The sequence below is a fragment of the Mobula hypostoma genome, chromosome 10 (genome assembly GCF_963921235.1).
Source record: "Mobula hypostoma chromosome 10, sMobHyp1.1, whole genome shotgun sequence".
In the NCBI taxonomy this organism is placed as follows: Eukaryota; Metazoa; Chordata; class Chondrichthyes; order Myliobatiformes; family Myliobatidae; genus Mobula; species Mobula hypostoma.
Window position 1 is genome coordinate 104,762,392 of NC_086106.1, and position 6,000 is coordinate 104,768,391.

Here is a 6,000-nt window from a genome sequence, read left to right on the forward strand (position 1 = left end):
AAGGTATTGGCACCCCCCCAACCCCCACCTGCAGAAAGCACCAGCCACCCCCACCAAGCACTCAAGCATGCAGCAAGCATCAATAAAGACACAGACTTGCAGTACCCCAAAGACTGCTCGTTCATCCGGTAATTCAACATACTGCAGGCTCTCTCTCTCCCTCATAAGGGAAAAAGAGGTACCCCTGTTCCAAGAATCTGTGGAATTCTTTGCCACAGGTAGCTGTGGAGGCCAAGTCTTTGTTTACATTTAAGACAAGGAGGAAAATTGGATCAGCCGTGATGAAATGGTGAAGCAGACTCGATGGGCCGAGTGGCCTAATTCTGCTCCTATACCTTGTGGTCTTATCATAAGAGGCATAGATTGAGTGGACAGTCAGAGACATTTTCTCAGGGCGGAAATGGCTAATACAGTGGGGTATAACTTTAAGGTGATCAGAGGAAAGTACTGGAGAGATACCAAAGATGTCAAATTTTTTATTTACACAGACTGGTGAGTGTGTGGAACATCCTACCAGGGGTAGTGGTAGAGTCACTTAGGGACATCTAAGAAACTCTTAGATAGGTAAATAGATGACAGAAAAATAGAGGGCTATGTAGTAGGGAAGGGTTAGATTTATCGTAGCGCAAGTTAAAAGGTCGGCATAGTATTCTGACCTAAAGCGCCTGTACCGTGCTGTAATGTTTTATGTTCTATTAATGTGAAATATCCATGGCCATTCAGATCACTGTGGAACCCCATGGATATTGTTGTTTTAATCTGAAAAAGACCCACTAATCGGGTTTTCTGTTGGTTAATTAACACTAATTCCTCACCATTAGCTTATCTCTAACTCCACAGGCATTTGTTCTCTAACGACTGATATATGCACATGCTTTGCCACAGTAAATGACGTCATTAGTTCTGAGTTTCATCAAATTTAAAAACAATCAAGCTGTGATCCAAGTTTTCATATACTTGTGCAGTAAGAACTGAAGTTCTCAGCAAGTTCAGCAGCATCAGTGGAACCAAAGAAAACATGAGTCAGTGTTTCGAACGGATGACCTTAGTGAAAACTGGTAACAGCAGTCAACTGACTATAGATCATCAGAAACAGATCCTGCCTGGTTATTATTTCCATCATTTCCCTTTGGAATTTCTTGAGATTCCCCCGTGCAACCCCCTGCCAATCAATTGTATCTGTTTGAGTCTAGGTAGCAAGACAGCAGCAAGGTAAACCAGTTAGGGAATAGAACCTACAAGTAAATGTTCAGTTACAGCCTTGTTGGGATGGCATTATGAAGTTAAACAGGTGTTGTGGAGAATGCTAAAGTAAAAATTGAGGTAGGCAGCAGCTGGAAATAAATACAACATCAGTAGAGCATTTTTGCTACATTGCCTTTCATATAAATGTACAAATATAACCTTTGACCAAGTTGTGAAAATATGTGCTTTAAGATCAAGACTTCAAAATCTTCACAATGCTCACAGTCTACCACACACACAAACACACACAAATCCCTGCCATCCTGCTTGATTTCATGACCATAGCAACTATAGTAGGCACCAGAAAGCACTAGAGAGTTATCACCCAACTTTTGCTTCCGCAAAATCCTCCAAATCCATGGAGACAATAAGCAAACCCAGGTCAACATCCCCAGCAAGAGTTTCTAATTACTTTCTGATATTCAATGCCAGACTCCCAAAGCAGACATCCTGTTAATGCAACAGAGAAAAGCAGATTGAGCTAAAGATTCAAGAATGTTCTTGAGACCTCTCAGAAAAGTGCAACATATCTACAAATTCATGAAATTCCCTCCGTCACAACTACTGAAGGTGCAAAAGGAGAATATCAAATCCATGTGGTCAAGGCTAGAATAAGTTCCTGCCTAAGCAATAACCTGTACCCACTGCAATTCACCTACCCCCACAACAGGTCTATAGCAGATGTAACCTCACTGGCTCTCCATTTGACTTTGGAGTACACAGACAACAGCTGATTATCAATCAGTCTAGCATTCTACATCATCGAGTCCTCAGTACTGATCAACAAGGTTCCAATACTGAACATCTGTACCTCACTCCACAACTGGATCTTCAAGTTCTTTATGAAAAGACCACAGTTGGTGCAAATCAATAATAACATTTCCTCCTCACTGACATCAACACAGGGATTCCTCCAAGATGTGTGCTTAGTTCACAGCTCTGATCTCTCTACACTCATGACTGTGGGGCTAGGCACATCTGAAGTACCATTTATAAGTTTGCCGATAACACTACTGTTGTTGGGAGGAGCACAGAGTGCGACAGGGAGACATAAAAGAGTGATATCTGAACAATAACCTCGCACCCAACACCAGCAAAATTAAGCAATTGATTGTGGACTTCAGGAAGGGGAAGTCAGGAGAATTCACACCAGTCCTCATTGACAGGTCAGCAGTGGAAAGAGTGAGCAGCTTCAAGTTTCTTGGCATCAACATCTTGGAAGATCTACCCTAGGCCCAACACACTCATGCAATCACAAGGAAGATGTGCCAGCTTTGTTAGGAGCTTGAGGAGATTTGTAAATTTCCATAATTGTACGGTGAAGAATGTTCTTATTAGTTGCATCACTGCTTGGTACAGAGGTTCCAATGTGCAGGATTGAAAGAGGCTACAGATGATCGTAGACACAACCAGCTCCATCAAGGGCACAACCATCCTCATCATTAGGGACTTCTACAGGAGGTAGTGCCTCAAGAAGGAAGCAACCATCATTAAGGACCCTCACCATTCATGACATGCTCTCTTCTCATTATTATCTCTGGGGAGGAAATGCAGGAGCCTAAAGACCCACACTCAAAATTTTAAAACAGCTTCTTCCCCTCTGCGAAGCAGTTAATTAACTTTACACTTTTCTGCCTCTTCTGCATTCTTTATATATTTTTGTAATTTCAGAAATTTGTATCTTGCACTGTACTACTGCGACATAACAATAAATTTCACAACTTTGTCAGTCATAAATATGTATGTTTGCTGATGACACCACTGCCGTAGGTCAAATCAAAGGTGATAAAAAATCAGCATATAGGAGGGAGATTAAAAATCTGGCTCAGCAATGCCACAAACACAGCCCCTCACTCAATGTCAGCAAGACCAAGGGGTGATTATTGACTTCAGAAGGAACCAGACCTCATCAGGGATTAGGGATGGAGAGGGTCAGCAACTTTAAATTCCTCAGTGGTATTATTTCAGAGGATCTGTCCTGGGTCCAGCATGCAAGTTATTGCAAGTAAATCATGGCAGCACCTCTACTTTCTTAGAAGTTTACGAAGATTTGGCACGTCATCTAAATCTTGGGTAAACTTCTATAGATGTGTGGTGGAGAGTATATTGACTGGTTACGCCACAGCCTGGTATGGAAACACAAATGCCCTTTAACATAAAAGCCAAGAAAAAGTAGGTCCATCATGGGCAAAGCCCTCCCCACCATTAAACACATCTACACTAAGAGCTTTCACAGGAAAGCAGCATCCATTATCAAGGACCCATCCCACCACCATTTCTTCTCACTGCTGCCTTCAGGAAGGTGGTACTGGAGCCTTGGGACCAACACCACCAGGTTCAAGAATAGTTATTACCCCTCGAGCATTAGTGTTTTGTACCAGAGGGGATAACTTCACTCCACTTCACACGGCCCATCACTGAACTGCTCCCACAACCTACGGACACACTTTCAAAATCTCTTCATCTCATGTTCTCAATATTTATTGCTTAATTAGTTATTTATTGGTACTCCTTTTTTTTTGTATTTGCACAGCTTGTTCTCTTCTGCTCATTGGTTATTTGTCCATCCTGATGGGTGTGGTCTTCCACTGATACTATTGTGCTTCTTCTATTTACTATGAATGCCCGCAAGGGCATTTATTTGATTACAAATTTACTTTGATTGGAACATGTCCGGAATAGAGAGATACCCTGCAATGCATCACTTCTCAAATTATCCATCTACTCATCTCCACCCCATCTATGGGAACATATGAATTAGGTGCAGAAGACACCCCTCAGTTCTTCTCCACCATTCAATAAAATCATGTTTGACCTGACTGCAGCCTCATCTGCAAGTTCCTTCCTGCCTTCCCCTAAAAACTTTTCACCAGACACTTTAGGGATCTTTGTCCCACATTCCATCTTCAGTCACGTCAGAACAGCATGAAAGAAAAGTCATCTTTGACCCCAGGGCACCAAGGATTCTGAGAAGTTAACTCCAAACATGGACACCCCGACGCCAATTTACAGCTTGTTTTGATGTACAACACAGTACAACATTACAAACTAATGTAAAAACGATGGGTTTGAAGGACTTGGCAAGCCTTTAAAATGTAGATTTGGAGATTATATAGATAATCTCTATTAAATACAGATATCCATAAATTTGAGCACATTGCTGCACTGTAACCTCTTTTGTCCGCTCAAATCTTCCAGTGGTCCACAAATAGAACATTTTAACAGGGTGGTTTACATCAGGCAAATCCGATACCAGTCGGTCTGAGGCGTTTCCACACTTTTCAAACAGAAAGCCCTTGATTTAACGTCGCCTACAATACTTCCGCGGTTGCGGCGGCTCTGTCAATAACCGCAAGTGCCTAACAGTGTCACGTTAATAAGTATTCATAACAGGAACTTGTTCCTTGGTGTCCGGACCAGTAAATGATTTGACATTCACAGAACCATGTTGATACATTTTCATCGTAATATCCTTCTGTAAATTATTACACTGGTAGCTATCCTACCGCCGATCTGTACACAGTAGCCCCGTCGCCTGGGATAAATACAGCACGATCTTAAAGCCTGGGTCTGACCGACATCGTGTATTGCTCGGGAAGCCACTGCCTGACAGATCCAGAGAATCGGGATCAATCCTGACCTCAGGCACTGTCTGCGTGGAGTTTGCTCATTCTCCCTTTGTGTGGGGTTCAAGATTTGCTCACGTCTCAAATACATGTGGACTGATAAATCGATTGACCGCTGTAGGTTCCCCCTAGCGTGTGGGCGAGTGTCGGAATCTAGGGGGTGAGCGGGGAAGTAGTATTATTAATGCGAGTGTGGGATTAGTATAGAATGGGCGATCGATGGTCAATACGGACTCGATGCGCCGAAAGGCCTTTCCCTATCACCGACTTCCACATCCATCTGTGGAAACCCACCCTGCACTTGGGTCTCATTCACCGTTGCCAATTCGGTGCAAGTTCACTGCTTTTAGAGTCATGGACTTTCGAATTAGTTTATAAATAAAACCTTAATTGCAGACTCCGCCGCTCACCACTGGACTAGAGACGAGTCTTTTCTGCCTTTCGCGGTCGAAACCACGCGTCCCTCCCTCGACACCTACCTGGAATTCTCCTCAGTTCCCGAGCTAACGCCAAGCTGCCGCTGTCTGAAACAAAGAGCCGGCGCAAGAAGGATAAAGGACAGCGAGATAATGTGGCTGAATCTGAAACCAGTCAGCCAAACACTTCTCAGCATCTGACGCGCCACCTAACCTTAGTTTTGAAACCTACCTGTGGAACCTTTCCGGAAAGTGGGAGGGAATTAGCAAAAGCCAACCAGTCCCTCTTTTGAGCGAGCAGGAACAGAGAAAAAAAGTCTTCTTTTTGCCAACAAGTACTTTAAAACATTGATCAGTCCTTCTCCCGGCAAGTATAGCACCCAATTACACCACTTTCACCGTGATAATGAGTCACCGTGGTGGCCAAGTTCACAATTAAAACTGAGCCTAAAGTCCCATTCTTCACCTAGTCCTGTTTCGGGGGGGGGTGGAATTAATGAAAGGAACTGACGTTAGGGAGGCGGGCAGCGTCAGCACTGAGACCTGCACGTCAGCTAGCCACCCTGCGAGGGTTCTGCCCCATCAATGTGTGATCGTGCCTTTGGTTTTAATAATTAGCTCTGAAGTATGAGTACACTTTAGGAAGGTTAGCAACTAAATTATTTGCTGGTATATGCTTAGATTTGCCATGCTTAAAATCAATCCAAAACAAG

The 6,000-nt window shown here is 43.3% G+C and overlaps 1 protein-coding gene across 3 annotated transcripts in view; it reads right to left on the bottom strand.

Annotated features, from left to right (window-relative positions):
* The window catches only part of lnx2b (ligand of numb-protein X 2b), an 87,109-nt gene extending 81,334 nt beyond the window's left edge, over positions 1-5,775 (bottom strand). For 2 of the 3 annotated variants that reach the window (XM_063060963.1, XM_063060964.1), the window contains exon 1: positions 5,520-5,775. The gene's annotated coding sequence lies outside the window, so the exon portion shown is untranslated. The other variant, XM_063060966.1, reaches the window with a different exon arrangement.
* Between the last annotated feature and the right edge of the window lie 225 nt (positions 5,776-6,000).